Below are 17,979 nucleotides of genomic sequence, written 5' to 3'. Positions count from 1 at the left end.
ATAGATGACTAATACATAAAAGTAATACATAGATGAATAATGATGATCAGTTAAGATGCGTAATCATGGGAACAAGTGGGTTTACAAACGGGAGCAGCTGATTAGCATTAGAAAAGCTGAAATACTACCTCAGCTGAAGCCAATTGTACTAAATGCACTATATGTGCCCAGTTACAAGAATATTTTTCGTTCTATTGTTTTCTATTAATTTATATAATTTTAAGTTAAGCAGGACAGAGTTCTTTTAAAGAAAGATTTACTTATATTCTCAAAATTTAAGCATGACAGGCTTCTGTTTAAGAAAGAGACCTGTTTTACTGTGTTAATGTTGTCATTTTGAGCTAAAAATAAATGGCTAAATGATCATTTGTTTCCCATATGGTCATATCACAAAGAATATGCATCTGCTTAAATCAAATTCAAGTCAAATGGTTAAAAAATAATTTCACACCCAAAAAAAAGAGCTACAAAATTCATCACACTGGGAAGGGTGAACTGGGTTGCCCAGCCCTGGCCACAAGGTGTCCCTTATTTATTTTTCAGGGAGTTGGCAACCCTACTTTCTGTGTACTCACTACCTAATTTATAGCCAAAGTATTCACTCGCTCCAAGAGCACCTGGCTGCAGCCACTGTGGAGCTCCACAGTAACCGGATACACGGGACCTACACACTAACCGGAAACACGTGACCTCCACAGTAGCCGGAAACACGTGATCTCCACATTAACCGGAAACACGTAACTTCAGTTAAATCGACTTTGACAGCGAAAACTAAATTGCGTTTTTGTTACTATTGATGCTGCTGAGAAATAAAAATGGTTTTAAGTGTTTTTTTTTTCTAACACTCTGGGTTTGTTCAAAAAAAAATTCACCATCCCCTAAATTGTTTGTGGCCAAAAGTGTACAGTAGGGCGCTGTTTTGCAGATTTTTTTTTTTACAGCACATCGTGTTGTGCGTTCTGATTGCTGTAGACCATTGTCAATCAATCTAGTCCAGTGTCTCCTGTACATGAGCGGTCCCTAATAGGCCCACAGACTGGTACCGGTCCGTGAGTCCTTTGGTACCGTTCTGCGAGAGTTGAGGCTCCGGTGTGAAATGTATGGTTGTAGTTGTGTGTCTTATTTTGAAAGAACTATTTACGCGTTACCATAGCGACCAGAGAGCATTAAGAAGCAGAGAGGAGGGTGTCACTGTCATTGTTGTTGGCGCACAGCTCAAGTCACGTTTATTATTATATTTACAAAATACCACAGTGTCTTTTTTTATTCTTTTGTTGTATTTATCCGCGACACCTTAAAGGTCGTTCCCTGAAAATATTGTCTGACATTAAAGTGGTCCGTGGTGCAAAAAAGGTTGGGGACTCCTGCTGTACAGTACAGAATGCGTTTAGCTTGTCGAATTTACATAAATCTTCGATCGCCAGCAGTGTAACTCTGAAGTGCTGTATTGTATGCTTGTAAGTTTTCTCCCAAACAAACACAACAATGCCGACGAAACGTTTTGCACCCTCAAATGCACCTTTTGGTTTCATTCCATAATACTGGACTTATGTTTCTACGAAGGTTTGAACTCTAAGAGTGTTTAAACAAAAGAGAAAAGTGTGAAAATGTTCATGCCTTTCTGAGAAAAGTGTATTAAGCATTTAGTGGGGGGTTTTACAGTCTTAACATCTATAATAATTGTAAAAAATAAAGTTGGCTACTTCATGGATTTCACCTACCGCGGGTTATTTTTAGAACGTAACACCAGCGATAAACGAGGGACTGCTGTATTATTAATAGTAGTCTGGGACATCTAATTGATTAACATCAACATTGATTATTATGCACTGTTATTTTTGTTCAAGGAGAGCAAAAAATATAAAACTCTCTCTCAGCTTGTTTGTTGCCAAAAATGGCCACTTTTTGTGTATGTTCACAAAATGCTATAAAATGTATATTTCTTAAAACATTTATCTACTTTTACTGAAGTGACTCTTTAAAATAGCACCAGTCCTTTTCATCAAAATCAAAATTGTATCTAAATTTTTTTACTCTTTATATCCAGTTAGGTTATATATTACCATTAACTTTTCAGATAAAACGGTGATAAAGTCCTAATGTTTTCATGAAACTTCCTTTTCCCCCCCATCTGAGCATCGGGGAAAAGGCTGTCTTGCGATTGTTGAGGTCACTAGTGTGTGCCCCATTTCTTCCAGGATCACTCTCTTTATAGGTTTTAGTGGACTCCTAGTACTGCGAAGTGGTTTCATGGTACAAAGGGATTGTATTCCAAGATCTGGGAGACTGTAGAAATGAGCAGTGATGCCCTTCCTACCATCTTTCCAGAAAAATAAGTGATCTGGAAGCTGTTAGGCTTACTTACAGCAGCAACACTTTCTGCACCTGCATAAACTCCAGGACACATTTAGTAACAGTGTTTGTTGCTGTATGTGCTGCAGCTTTGAATTTTTTAATAATATATATTTTGGGAAACTCAAAGCTCAATAGTCTGTATCAACAGAAATTCACTGCAGCCTATGTAATATTTGATGCGTCATAATTTATTCTACTCTATCTTGCAAATGCATATTTGTGTGGCAATGTCATGCACAACACACGCAACTATTAGATCCTTAAGATCAAACCCGTGTCATTCTTTTGGTCCACTGCAGTGTAGTAGTCAAAAAAAAGAGAATAAGTGAAGTGGCCACAAATGGCCAGGATAGAGCCCAGAGTGTTAATGTTTAAAATGTATAAAAATATTATTGATTACAATTCTTTACTGTTAATATCAACAATAAGCTTTTTATTTTGAAATTACAAGTTTAAAAAAAAATGCTGTTACATTTAATGCTGTTACACTGTAATCCTTTATTATAAGTATGGACATAGAATCAACTGAAAAACATTTTGAAATAAGTATAATTGGAATTTTGTACTATGCAAAAACAAGAAAAGTGCCTTATTTTGGACAACGCACAGCAGGATGCAGATCTTCAGCAACTGCAGGCTCCTGTGTCAGGCAAATGGGGATAAAAACATATTTATTTCTCTGTTGCAGAACAGTTTTTAACAGTTATTCAAATGTCACTAACCATGTAATTACACTACTGTTTAAAGTGAATACTGACCTGACTGACTTCCTGGAACTTGCGCTTTTTCAGTCTGAAAATGGGCACGTGTTGTCCTTCAAGCACAGCTTTGGCTTCCTCTCTCCAGTGTGCAAATAGCGTGCCAGAGCTTAACAGAAAATGTTGATATTGTTAAGGTGTGTAAACTTTGACACAACATAGAACAGAAGTCAAAATATAAGTACCTCCTGAGATCAAAGTTCTCCATCAACAGCAAGAACCACCATTTACGCAAGTAGGGCATGTCTGACTGTAAAATATTAATATGAAACATATTTAACAACTTTCAAAAGATTCAAGACTCCATTGCTGTGAAAGTAAATAGAATACTTACTATAGTATAGTCAAATGCATAGCTGGACTGGCCATCGGGCATACCGGGCATTTGCCCAGTGGGCCGCTGGCGATTTTTTGTTTTTATGGGCCGATGGATTATTTTTATTTATTTATTTTTTTAGGAAGGGTATATATAATGAAAGGTGTTGGATTGGCCAATTGGTCATGATCGACTCTGGGCTGGACCAATTACAGCCGAGGAGGCCGGATGCACCCTCCCCCTTGTTTAGCAATCACGTGATTTTCGCGCATTGCATGCCGGGAACTCGTGGCAAAACAATCCAAGTACCGCATCAAATGCAAGCATTTGCAGCACCAAAACGTTCATTCTCCGGTTCCAATATCTTCTTGTTTTTTCTTTGCCGCACAAAAAAGGAATGTACAAAACAAAAGGAGAACAATGCCGGTCCGTACAAAGACAGACTCGACGAAAAGACAAAGAAAAGATAGAGGAAAAAATCAAAGGAGTGAAAGGGTCAGACCCTTACGAGCACACAGAGTGGACCAAAGACGTTAGCGTGCTGCCCAACTTTCACCACGCTCATATTTATAATTATACGCTTCTTGGAGTGAGTGCATACACTCATGAAGTTTAGTAACTTCAGGTCACTGCAACAAGCCCAGGTACAGTTTACCGACGGATGGGTGCAGGACCTTGAAATGCACCGTGTAGAACGAAAGACCATCGTACGAACAGAGGTAAGTTTACCAGTCTCACAAATTGTCGTCATAAATACACATTCGTTAACCGTTTATTAATAGGACCTTTGAGCTCAACGGTAATTAATTAGTAGTGGAAATAATTTCTGGTTCATTACAGAAATGTAGCAGTGACAATAATATTGTATGTTGTAATCGCACTGGGCAATTAGTGATACAAAACAACTGTTTTATTCTGTGAATAAAAGTATGTTTTTGTCAATGTACCATAATAACAGAAGTGAAACGCAATATTGTGTCAGGACAATTCACTATTTATGCACAATAAATAAAGGAGCATAGCGCGACAATTTCTGTTCAGCGCCAGACTTGCTTGTAACCTATATCACCAATTATGTTAAGAAAAATGACGCATTAACTACTACAAAACTCTGACCTTTGTGGGAATGCTTGGAGCAGACTAACATGTGAGCTGGAGTGTTCTGAGACGTTATATTTGGTATATCCAGACCATCCGTCGGCTCTTACTTCAGAAACATGGCTTAAAAAATTTCTCTTCAACGACGTAATCCGATAAAAAAAACAACGATCTCTTTACCCGTCGGCTTCCCGTGGCTGTCATGCGACCGGCTATTGAAGTTAAAAATACAACAGCTTCTTGCCATTTTTTGGGTTTATTTTTATCGCTGTGTAACTGAGTTCAGTTGAAAGCCTGCGTGCGCTAGTACCTCTTGCCACAAGTTCCCAGAATCCTTTGCGGTTTTACCCCTGAATGACGTCACATTTTCAATCTTTATCCTGGTGGGCCGGTCTCTAGTCAAAATGCCCGGGCCGATTTTTTGTCCCAGTCCAGCCTTGGTCAAATGGTGCATCCAGTGCCACATACAGAGCAGACTATTTGGAAGAAAAAATAAAAATGTCATTTTTTTAGAAGCTTAAATTAGCTTCTGTATCAATCTCAAGAAGAGAAGAGAAAAATTACCATCAGCATGAAGATCCCACAGTCAACTCCATAGTCTTGGCTTGGAAAACCCTGTATTACATTGAAAATAAAGGCTCGTTAATAAAATCCCTTAAAAGAAGACTAGTGTAATTCATATTATTTGCAAAGCAGCCAAAGCGGTCACTAACAGTTCAGAGCACAACAGCAGTCTGCATGTATCTGACACAGAGGACTGTGAAGTAGAACACAGAAGTAGCTCTCTGTGTGCTGCTATCACAGGATGCAGTTAAAGGAAAAGATAACTTGTACATGTGGTAAATCTCATATGAAAGATGGAGACAGAACATCACAGAGAACTAAAGCTCTGCATCAATCGTGGTCAGCATGCCCTTGTCTTACAATTAAGATGAGCAACTACAACTACACTGGGGAGTGTGTGTCTGTTTCTTTTTGTCTGAAAGAGGAAATACTGAGGTCAGCGGTTCAGGCTTGTATGTATGTGGGTATTTGTGTTCGTAGTAACTTTAACTGTCAAGTTGCAAATTATTTCTAAAAGCCTGTCTGTGCTTCATTCCCTTTAAAATTCAGCTGTGGCAGCTAAAAACTACTGTCAGCTGCCCACTGCAAATATATAAACTTGCTATCTGCTCTTGAATCCACAGTTCTTGTTCTATGTGTGTGCCGATTGTGGCTCAAGAGTTGGCAGTTCGTCTTGTAATTAGAAGGTTGCGGTTTGAGCCCTGGCTCCGACAGACTCTGTCATTGTGTCCTTGGGCAAGACACTTCACCTGTTGCCTAATGGTGGTGGTCAGAGGGCCCAGTGCCGTTTACTAATACAAAATGCTCAAAGCTTCATAGAACTGAAAAAACATAGACATTTATTTTTAGGTCCATTCTGCTGCTGATACATACTTTAGGTTTCTGAATATTAAACTTGTTACTGCCTTTCACAGTGTGTAACCTAAGGGCCCTGAGTACTGTTTCCCACACTGAAAACACTAGAATGATATAAGTACCTTATAAATACATGTTCATACTTTTATTCCACAATCAGAGAGAAAGAAACAGAGAGAGAGTGCAGGACAGACAGACAGGTGACAGTCTCAGGTGTATACACTGCTACAAACGATACACGACTGTAAAATATTAATATGAAACATATTTAACAACTTTCAAAAGATTCAAGACTCCATTGCTGTGAAAGTAAATAGAATACTTACTATAGTATAGTCAAATGATGCATCCATTGCCACATACAGAGCAGACTATTTGGAAGAAAAAATAAAAATGTCATTTTTTTAGAAGCTTAAATTAGCTTCTGTATCAATCTCAAGAAGAGAAGAGAAAAATTACCATCAGCATGAAGATCCCACAGTCAACTCCATAGTCTTGGCTTGGAAAACCCTGTATTACATTGAAAATAAAGGCTCGTTAATAAAATCCCTTAAAAGAGGACTAGTGTAATTCATATTATTCACCATACACTTAAACTAGCACATACCTTCAAGTCAAAGCTCTTTTTTTCTGACCACTGCCCGGGAATGATCTTCACTGCAAGATTCCTTTTTTTTTTTTTCAAGACAGTTACATTCACAAGTTAACAGACATCATCATGATGGGTGTGAAATGTTTATTGCTAATAGCACCAACTGTAACTACAGGCCTTAGGAACACGACCTCAACAAAACAGCATAACAAAATGAAAAAGTGCAGTCACATGCTCACAGTTGGTCAAAATAAAGCATTTTCAGCTTTAATTTCAGGTTGGCATATTTTACAAACTAATATTTAATGGTGTTTTATGTTAAACTAGAACATTGGAAGACCCTATTTATGTCTGAAACTCATCTAAAGACAGCATCACTGACTTGATCAGAATGTGAAGATGAGAAATAGAATAAAATGTTGAAGCATCATGCTGATATAGTTTATAAAAAAAGCATGTGAGTGTACTGTATGTGTGAACACTAAAGATCAGCAGAACATGATCTGGGATGCACTTAACCTGGAACACTGAACAGGTTCCTGAAAACTACCAGAACAAACCAAAAATGCTTAAAAAATGTGACCTCAAAAGTGTTGGCCACCAAATCCTGCCTTTGTGTATAATCAAGAAAGAGGATTTCTCTTTTAGGTGGCTTCAGTACCTAAAAGACAGTTAGCCATGACTTCAAACCTGAAAACAATGTCATTGCAAGCGATCACAATCAAAGACTTTTGAAACTGCGTCATAAAAGCTTGAATACATCTCAGACACATAGCGAAATTCTAACAGTTTGTATGTGTCAAAAAACAAGACTTACACACAACTGGAAATGATCAGGTGTCCAGAGAGGGAGAACTATGATGTCCATCCTCTGAGCATCAGTCTGAAACAGAATTTTATTTTTAAGTATTCTGTATATGAACTCTCACATTTAAAACAACTCTTTAAATTAAAAATAATCAAAAAATCGCCCCTGGATATAATGATTATAAACTGACTGATCAGACCTCATGTTATTATTTAAGGTGGACCAACAGATGAACACAGAAATGTCACATCTACTCTTGAGTTTAAAGGTATTGATAAGAAGACTGATTTCAGACAATGTAAGGATATCAAACTTTATAAATATATTATTGTCACTCCTAATCTCGAAATAGAGATTAAATACAGCTTTTTAAAAATTAAATACACTAACACTGTCATCTGAACAGGGGAAATGATGACAGAGACGGGAGCTCTGACTACAATTATGTGAATCATGAGACAGGCTCAGGTACAAGTCTACAAATACGTCACAAATACTTTCAGAATGAAATAAATCATATTGTTTTTACAGTAAAACAACTTTGGAGTTTTGTTGGAATAATTTGAACTTATTTTCTTTAGTTAGATTCAATCTTTTGCTAGTTTAGCCAAACCAAAAAAACAGGACTTTCATATTATTTTAGATGGATGAGTTTGTGAAATTTGAATGGAAAATAATTTAAAAGTTCACAAAGCAGACTCACAACTTCAGCATGGAAAAGAACATAAAATAAATAATCAAACTATAACTGTGTTTAATGATATTTCTGTAACTGTAAAATCATTTAGTTGACTTGGCTCTGATGGAAGACTGATAATCCAATCTACTTTTGTACTTATTTATGTTTATGTTGCAGTAACTCTCTCCCCCTATATATATATATATATATATATATATATATATATATATATATATTTTTTTTTTTTTTTTTTTTTTTTTTTTATTAGGGGTGCAACGATACACAAAATTCACGGTTCGGTTCGATACTTTGGTGTCATAGTTCGATTTTTTCGATACAAAAAATGTTCATGCCTTTTTAATTTGTCATTTATTACAATTATAAATATATATTTTAACTCAAAAGTGCAGTTTTTAAATTTAATGTTGCTGAAACAACAAAATAATAAAAATTCTATCTGATTGAGGAATCACTCATCTTTGGAAAAGAGAGTTTATTACAGAGAAATGGCTCTTTCCAAAATAAAAGCTATACTATACGCTTCTTCTGGGCTATACTCTCAGCAGCATATTAAATATATCAGGTCCCCATAAGGAGAATCATGTGCAAACGGCTGTCGAAATGACTCGGGTAAAGTTTGTAGCATGCCTGCTTACTTTACTTTCTGTCTCTCACAGATATTTTTTTTTAATCTAATGATAGACTGAGCCACTAAGAAAAGAGGAAATGCAGCCTGTGGTTTCCGCCTGAAGTTTCCCTTGTTATAAATGTCTTGTTTCATTTTATCAACACATAGCAGAGAGTTAACAAGGAATCCATAAAAAGAGCACATATAAATGTTCACTTTAATTTCTGTCCGCATGGCAGACATAGCGCTGTTTTACAGACAACTGACATTGTCTGCCAAAAATGAGAATTTTGGTCTTTGCTATCTTAGTTTTTGAAGCCAATTTTGGACCTCAGTGGCAAACTGAGCTTCACTGCATGCTCACATGGAACATTTCAGTGAGGAGGTGTCCCCACCCTGACGGGATTTATTGTGGGGACTAACTTCAGCACTTTATTGTCCTTAAACACGATGCTGCATTCAGTGACACTTGAAACTACAGTGACTGAGACCATTAATGTATCAGGAATATATTTACTGGTGTCATAAATCAGTTGAAAATCTGGCTTTTTTTTTTCTTGTACCAATAAATAAAATCAATGTAGATTTAAATAAGACATCATTATTATTCCATTAGAACTTTATGGTAAATGGTCTGTATTTGTGTTAGGGAGTTTTATTGTTTTAATTTGATTATGCTTCAAATGTTACGTTATACATATTTCACCAGACACAGTTTTCTGTAGAAACAGGAAGCTGACCCTGTGACACTGACATTTACCGCAAGAGACCAGCACAGAAATACATATCCGCAGAAGTTGACTTGCATTATATTATTCTTAGAAATTGACTTGCAACACACATACTTTGTGACACACACACACACACACACACACACACACAGCTTACACACAGACAGCATTAGGACCTGCGTAACAGGAAATGTGATTATATTTGCATATTGACGATGTAACCTATAAAAATAAACGAATACTGCAGTTCGTGGTGATTGCTCTCTGAGTAGTTCACCCGTGCAGCACGTTAATTATCTCAAGTGTCTCAGTGTTGATTATTCACCTGACTGTTTGTTAACTGTAAATCTCTGACAATTTGTATAGCGCTTTACTTGGTCCTAAGGACCCCAAAGCGCTTTACACTATACACAATCATCCACCCATTTACACAGGACTGTTAACACAATGTAAAACTATTGCTTGGTTGTATCAAGTTTGCATTATTATTTTATATGAAGTTGAATGAAGTTCATGTTAACTGTGTGTAATGAGGACCTTGGTTATAGTTTCACAGGAAGTCTCACTTCTCAGTAAAGACACATGATTGGTGGAAAATACTGTGTGAATATTTCTAATATTTAGTTCTGGCGTGAATGCTGTGGTTACGGCAATGATTGATTGAAAGGCTTTTTATATTCCCTCAGTATGGATTCAGTTTATAAAATTACTATGGCAACAGGTTTAAGGAATATGTGTTATAACACCATTAGAATTGTTTACTAATAGGTTACTATACCTGGCCTCTGTTTCAGGGCTTCTACAACAAGTTCACAAAATCTACAAACTATAATAAGGCTGCAAACAATGAACAAGTAATCCAAAGCAGACTGGTGTCAGTTCTGTGACTGAGGACAAAGAGGAACTGAAGCTTGAAGCTCAGTTAGGTTTTGCTTGTAAAGACTGTCTCTAAATTCAGCCAAACGATGAACAGTCTTAACAAAGATGAGCTGAAATTTCTCTTCAGCCTGATGACTTTTTTCCTACGGTTACTTTATAACCTTATTTCTCCAATGGAGAGAATCTCTCTCCACACATGGAATGTTACATATTCTATGTGGACGGAATCACCCGTACATGAGGCAGGGTTTTGAAATTCTTTAATACACTCTGGTTTACAAGGTCACACCTCACGGCTTAGTTTGATAGGAACATGTCTCCAAAAGCCCTCGGAGCTGGAGAGATAATCTCTCACTCAGAAAACCAAGGTTTTTGTGGGCCTTTTTTAGCTTTATTGTACAGAGCAGTGAAGAATGACAGGGGAGAGAAAAAGGCGAAGACATGTGGCAAAAGACCATGGGTTGGACTCAACCCAGGCCAGCCGCTCTACGCAATGCAGTAAATGGTTGCCATCCCAGTGAGCTAATCCGGCGCCCGAAAACCAAGGTCACAAAGTATTTTTACGTTCTTTATCACATCAAGCCTATGTCTCCACTCTGGTATATGTGCATGGGGTAACTCTCCCCGTGAACAGATGGTGCAGTCCAATACTTAAGGACATTACATACACACTAGATCAGGGCCCTGCCAGTTGCGAAGGCCAACCCCTGAGAACAGAGGGGCTATCTGTCTGCAAGATACAAGACTGACACCTAAGAGTCCTTCAAGATGCAGGGACCAACTGTAATAGAGAAGACACTTTGTTCAGCCTGCAAAACGCCAGGCTGACTGTGGAGATGATGCCTTGTTTGCTGTTGCTGAGATCCACCCAGCACCCACTCTCAAAGGAGGGGCTGGCTGCTACATATTGGTGTCAAGACTGTAGAATCTGGAATCACACCACTGCACAAATGAGGCCCCTGCAAAATAAAAAAATAAAAAATGTATTAATCCAGAGAGAAATCGAGAATACTGTATGCTTTTTTCTTGATGAATTAAAAACATTTAAAACACTAAAATCCAATAAATTCAGACCTGCAATGATTGTGTTTAATTTAAGAAGAAGCAGTAAGTAATAAAAGATCAAAGTACAAACATGACAATATGTTGTTATATATGTTTTTCTTCTTCAGAACAGGCTTTAATGTCTAAATTTGTGTAGAAGACTGGTGGTGGTTACCACCTGCTCTACCACATCTATTGATAGTTCAGGTCACCTACAAAAGAGGAAATGCAGCCTGTGGTTTCAGTCTGAGATCTTCTGTTCAGCAGATGTCTTGTTTTATGTTATCAGCTCACAGCAGATAGTTAACGAGGAATTAAGACACATGTAACAGTGATAATTATTACTGCTATTCTAGCACAGACAATGTGCCTTGCATACAAAGGCCGAAGTGCAATTCACACTGTGGTATCTAAGTATACTTGTCACGGTGTGAAAACAGGTAAAAGTGGAGTCATCATGGTGATCACATACTAAAGAGAAAACAATGTATGTGTGCATCAAGAGAAACTGAGAAGCTTGTTTCTCATGCTGAAAAGCAGCTGCCTTTAAAAGTCTCTGTATGTACATGTTGTAGCTGTTCATCCATCCACCCATCCATTCTCTTAGAATTATCCTTGTCAGGGTTGAGTGGGTTCTTTCCATGTAGATGTTCATAATTGTGTAAATTAAATTAAATACGCTATATTTTCATCTTGCTGATATGATTTTCTTCTTATTGAAACTCCAAAACAAGCCAGTCCATCTTCCCATATTAACAACATATAAGACATAACTGTAAAGTATAATCAGGTTTGTAACCTGTCAGTAAAGTAAAAAGTTGTAGGTAGTCCTGTGAAAATGGTCAGGTACAAGGAAGGTACTGAAAATGAGGGAAATTTTTTGTAATCCTTGAGGAAATTATGTGGTCACAGTTGCTCCACGACAGTGAGAACAGTAACTGACTAAATTAAATAATACAATATATTACAAAGTTACAAAATATAAGAAATAGCTTTAACATGTGCAATAACTCAATTATAAATATCCCAGTATAAGGCAAATAAATAGAATAGAAAAGAACAGAATAGTATAAACCTCTATTAGCCCACAAGTTAGAAAATTGGGTGTCACACAGCTCTTATAGCGAGAGGAATATAAACTATAGAAGGAAGATACAAAGTGATCCTATAAGCAAATGAAATTCATATGTACAGAAATTGTACAGAGATTTGTACACAAGTGTGAATGTGTGAATGTTTCTGGTGAAATATACATTGAACACATCAACACCCTGGTTAAGAAAGCCCGTCAGCGTCTCTTCTTCCTCAGAAGACTTAGAGACTTCCATCTGCCACTGAAGGTGCTCAAGAACTTCTACTCCTGCACCATCGAGAGCGTCCTGACGTCAAACATCTGCACCTGGTTTGGGAACAGCACCAAGCAGGACAGACGAGATCTGCAAAGGGTGGTGCGCTCGGCAGAACGCATCATTCAATCAGAGCTCCCTGACCTGCTGTCCATCTACACCAAGCGGTGCAAGTCCAAAGCTAGGAAGATTATGATGGACCTCTCCCATCCCAACAATGGACTCTTCTCACTGTTGAGGTCTGGGAAGCGCTTCCGCTCCCTTAAGGCCAAAACAGAGAGAATGAGGAGGAGCTTCTTCCCCCAGGCTATTCGGGCCCTGAACCAGGTGTAGGACTGGACTCTCCCAAACACGTCACTATAAGACTGGACTCTCACACACGTCACCACACGCACCACCACACATTTCCTATAATCCTATAATTCCTATAATTTATAATCCTTATCTTTATAATCTCTTCTGCTATTTGCACATTCTTTACTGTAAATTCCTAAGTTAATTTGTAAATTTTTGTAGTAAATTGTAAATATTGTAAAACTTTTCTTCTGTCATTTAATGGTCGGGCATTGTACAGCTACAAGCATTTCACCCCCATGTCATGCTGTGTATGGTTGTGTGTGTGTGACAAATAAAATTTGAATTTGAATTTGAATTTGAACAAATAAGCTGTAAGTGAGTACATGCAATTAAAAACATGTGATATATCAGTTAAACAGGTGATGAGTAGGATAACCATGTTAAACTGTGTTATAGAGTCTGACAGCTGCTGGTAAGATTGTATTATTATCCAGTTTGTTATTGAGGTGAACACTAGTGATGTGTCGGTCGCGAACGAAATGGCTCTTAGAGCCGGTTCTTTGACGTGAACGACGCGAGCCGGCTCCTTATCGCGAGCCGTGGTTTTTTTTGTTTTTGTTTTTTTTTTCTTTCTCTCACCCTCTCTCTCCCTTTTTTTCCCGCTTCACTCCGCACGCGAGCCTTGTGCTTTACGCTGGGATGAGGGGGGAGGGGCGGTAGTTACACTCTCAGTAGCACAGGAACAGAGCAGGAGGGAGAGAGAGAGAAAGAGCCAGGGACAACAACGTCACATTAGAAAGGTATAGTAATCATCCACAACTATTTTCAGTTGCGGATGATAAAAGATTCAGAAAGTTTATACATGCAGGTCCATATGACAGAGAATGTCTTTGTTCTTTTTGTTTTCATATTTTAATTTATATTTAATTGTTTTGTGATTTGCAGTGTTTTGTGTTGTTAAATTTGTTTAAAAGGAAAAAGCTGAAAATGTAAATAGTTAAAAGTTGAAATGTGACTAGTTGGTTTTTGTATTTTATGATTTATTTATTACATTTTATGTGGAGTGAATAAATAAAAGTGTATTTACGGTGGACCCTAGAGACAAAGCAGCACGTACAAACTTCAAAACACATAAAAACTCAGAACCACGTACAAAACACAACAGAAGTGCTCCAGGATGCTAGGCACAGTGTTGAGCTTTTCTTTATCTAGAGGCTACACAAGCCAGCAAGTACCAATGACTGGATTTGGTGTAACAGGTAAATGAACATTTTTTTTAAATTATTTGAATATATATGAGTGCTTGTGTATAAATACACAAACAATACACATATGCTTTCAATTGTGTAATTTAAGTGATCTAGGGTAGCTCTGTTTTGAAGTTCAGTTAACGCTAGAAATGTGTTTTGGAGTTTGTATGTGTTTTGACTCTGGGGGCCACCGTATATATTTATATATAAACATATATAAATAAAACCACTTTTTTTTACATTAGTAATTCCTTTTGTGCATAATTTTATATTATTGTTAATAATACATTAATTAACGCAACAAAACAACCTGAAGAGCCGGTTCGGAGCCAAAAGACCGGTTCTCTAAAAAGAACCGAAAATCCCATCACTAGTGAACACCCAGGTATTTGTACCCTTCCAGCATTTCATGGCATGCTTGCTTACTTACATAAAAGATGGCGCCAGCAGTATGCACGGCAACATTTCTGCCGACATTGCATCCATCAACTCTGCCAGCTTTGCGTTGGCTTTCGCTAGCTTTATCTTTTTCTACATTATCCCAAAATGCCCTTGGTTTACATGTGTACAATCGCCAGCTACCTTTTATAAGTTAAAGCATCGTATGATCTGGTTTTTAGTCAAACAATGACAGGAGATGATTATGGACCTCCTCCACCACTTTTTGAGCCCCCTATTCTGGCCTATCTGTGCCAACACTCCTACACCACTTCCTGGAAGAATCACTCGAGGAAACAAGGAAAGTGGGCTGGTACACTTATCCGAGTCAGGGCTCTTCTCCATGCTTCCTGTTGAACTACAGGACCAGCAGAGTGCATCTTTAGATGGATCCTGCCTTTTGTCCCTGTAGCTCCCACAAACAAGACGTTTGTATTAAACGACTTCCTAAAGTCACAACAACTGGACTTCCTGTTTCTGACAGAAACATGGCTTCAACCCTGTGAGTCTCTGTAGCTTTTTCAGAACTGGTTCCTCCTGATTGCTCATTCTTCAGCCTCCCTCGCTCCTCTGGAAGGGGGGAGGCTTAGCCACTGTGTTCAACACTCGATTTCATTGCCATCAAACATTACAGCACTATTCATTTTCTAGTTTTGAACTCCAGCTGTTTGAGTTAGGATTTTATCAGTTTTCAGATTTTATGGGTGGAATTGTTCTTAAATTTGACGTTTTTTTTTTTTTTTTTAATCCTTGGTGATTTTAACATCCATGTCTGCTTTGACTCTAAACTTTTGGTCAAGGACTTTTTAAATATCATTGACTCTGTTAATGTGACCCACACTGGACTTGGTGCTTTGCGGAAATATCAAAGTTGTGCATTTCTGATAATTGTTCACTTTAATGTTGCGCTTCTCAGTAGATAAGCCGTACACCCCAGCACTCAAAAAACAAGCACTTAATGCTCTAACAGCACCAACTTTTTATGCTGCCTTTCTGGATTCTGGAATAATGAACTCCAGTTGTAAAAGTGTTGAGGACCTTTCGTACATTCTTCATTCTTCATTCTTCCTGCACTGATATTTTCAAGTCTATTTCTCCGTTCAGGACTGTGTGTGCTAAGCCATTATCAGTGCCATGGTTGAATGAACACACGTGCTCCCTTAGACGTGACTATAAATGCGCCGAAAAGAGATGGAAAAAGGACAGACACATTTCTCTACAGATTTTAAGGACTCGTCTTTCTGCTTACCAACAAGCTGTAAAACCTGCAAAGACACAGCTTGTCTCAAACTTAGTTTCAGTAAACAGTCACAGGCCTCAGGTACATTAAGGTCTTTAATCATTTTCTTAGTCCACGTGATAATGCCAGAGTCATTTTTTTAGCAAGCATTTTTTAACGACAAGGTTCTATTTATTAGGGCTCTTGTCTCGTCGACAGTCTTTCTCCTATGTGCTCAGCTGCCTTAGAGCAGCTTGATCCTGTCTCCCTTAACGATTTGACTGCGGTAGTTCATCAACTAAGATCATCACACTGCCCCTCTGATTGTCTCCCCCAAGGTTGCTTAAAAACACTTCTAATACTGTTGGGCCTTTTATCCTGAGATTAATTAATACATCCTTTGCTACAGGCTGCGTCGAATCATGCTGTAAACAAGCTATAGTTCAGCCTCTTCTTAAAAAACACAACCAACTGTTCTGTCCAGTTATTGGCCAATCTCAAAGCTCCCTGGTTTTAAATTACGACATAGGCAGAGATGGCAATTTTAAGGATTTTTAATGATATTCTCTGAACTCTGGCAGCCCTGCTGCCCTTTTATTGTTGGACCTGTCAGCAGCCTTTGACACGGTCGACCACGACATCCCGTTATCAGGGCTGAAATTTCAATCAAATAAAATCACTTTTATTGTCACATCACATGTGCAGGTACACTGGTACAGTACATGTGAGTGAAATTCTTGTGTGCGAGCTTCACAAGCAACAGAGTTGTGCAAAATACAATAACGTAAACGTACATGCTGGCCTAAAAGGATCTGCCCTCCAGTGGTTTTGGTCCTACTTGACAGGAAGGTCTTTTTAAGTTAATATGGGCCCCATAGCTTCAAAATAGCCCCTCCTAATTATGGTGTACCTCAAGGCTCTATTTTAGTAGTTTATTAGTCTAATCTCAAATCTTGTGGCATTAGAGCCTTCTCTGTGGCAGGTAGTCTTCCCCTACATATTAGGTCTGCACAAACGCTACTAAAGACATATTTTTATCCCCTGGCTTTTAACACACTATGATCCTTTTGTTCTGATTTAATAGTCTTAGTTATTGTTTTAATTCTCTTATTGTCCTATCATTATTTTTATATTGTTTTATATTGTTTTATATTGCTTCTTTTATGGTCTTTTATATTGTTAATTATATTGTGATTTATGTGGTTATGTGATTCAATTTTGTGTAAGTCTTTCAAATGTAATTTTATTAAATCATGGCCTTAATTTTCAGATTTATGTTTCACACCAAAAGGGAGCACCGTCTTCCAATTAGGAATTAGTGTTGCGTCACCACCGGTGTTTAAATTTGGAAGAGGCCAAAGAGTAAAACACACTACCTGCCTTTATCTCATCATTTATCTGATTTTTTCCCTTTTTTAGGTTAGGAAGTTATAAAAATCGCACATGTGTTCCATACGAGTGATGTAAAGCTAAAACCTGATTTTGTTTATTTTGCACTTTGAAATGTAACATGTTGCTGCTGAGAGCTAATTTATCTCACCAAACAAGCCTGAGCTGCCTGTAACAGCTGTGTGTGTGTGTGTGTGTGTGTGTGTTTTCCAAACTTAAAGCTCCTTTTTGTAACAATTATACAACACACGTCCTGCACTTTTGATTATACAGAGAATGTTTTGTGTGCCTCTGCAGTGATCGTCTGTAGCTAAAGACATACTAATCCTTTAGCTCTACCATGCTTATGTGGAGTTTTCCACAACAGAGGTAAGGCCTTAGTGTGTCTCACACACACACACACACACACACACACACACACACACACACACACACACACACACACACACACACACACACACACACACACTATGTTGCATCTAGTTTAGCTTAAATGTTTGCAGTGGACAGGAAATGTGAACATGTCAGACGACTGCTGCGGTCAAAGCTGCAGGAGCTGTTTGAGGTTGGTGTAATGAGGAAGAAGGCACAGAGAGATGATGGAGGGAGGAGCTGAATAAAAACTCTGGTCTTATCTACATTAAGTGCAGCTTCTCTTTGTTCTGCATTTATAATGGACGTGAGGATGGGGCACTCTTTGCTCTGTTTGCTGGGGTTATTTTGTGAGTACAAT

The 17,979-nt window shown here is 38.0% G+C and overlaps 1 protein-coding gene across 1 annotated transcript in view; it reads left to right on the top strand.

The window, feature by feature from the left end:
• LOC112429839 (uncharacterized) overlaps positions 1-17,979 on the top strand; it is a 173,038-nt gene that overhangs the window by 68,769 nt on the left and 86,290 nt on the right. The gene's annotated exons all lie outside the window — the stretch shown is intronic.

The sequence above is a fragment of the Maylandia zebra genome, linkage group LG3 (assembly GCF_041146795.1).
Source record: "Maylandia zebra isolate NMK-2024a linkage group LG3, Mzebra_GT3a, whole genome shotgun sequence".
Lineage (NCBI taxonomy): Eukaryota > Metazoa > Chordata > Actinopteri > Cichliformes > Cichlidae > Maylandia > Maylandia zebra.
The sequence above is the reverse complement of the archived record's forward strand: the minus strand, read 5'-3'. Positions and strand labels throughout refer to the sequence as shown.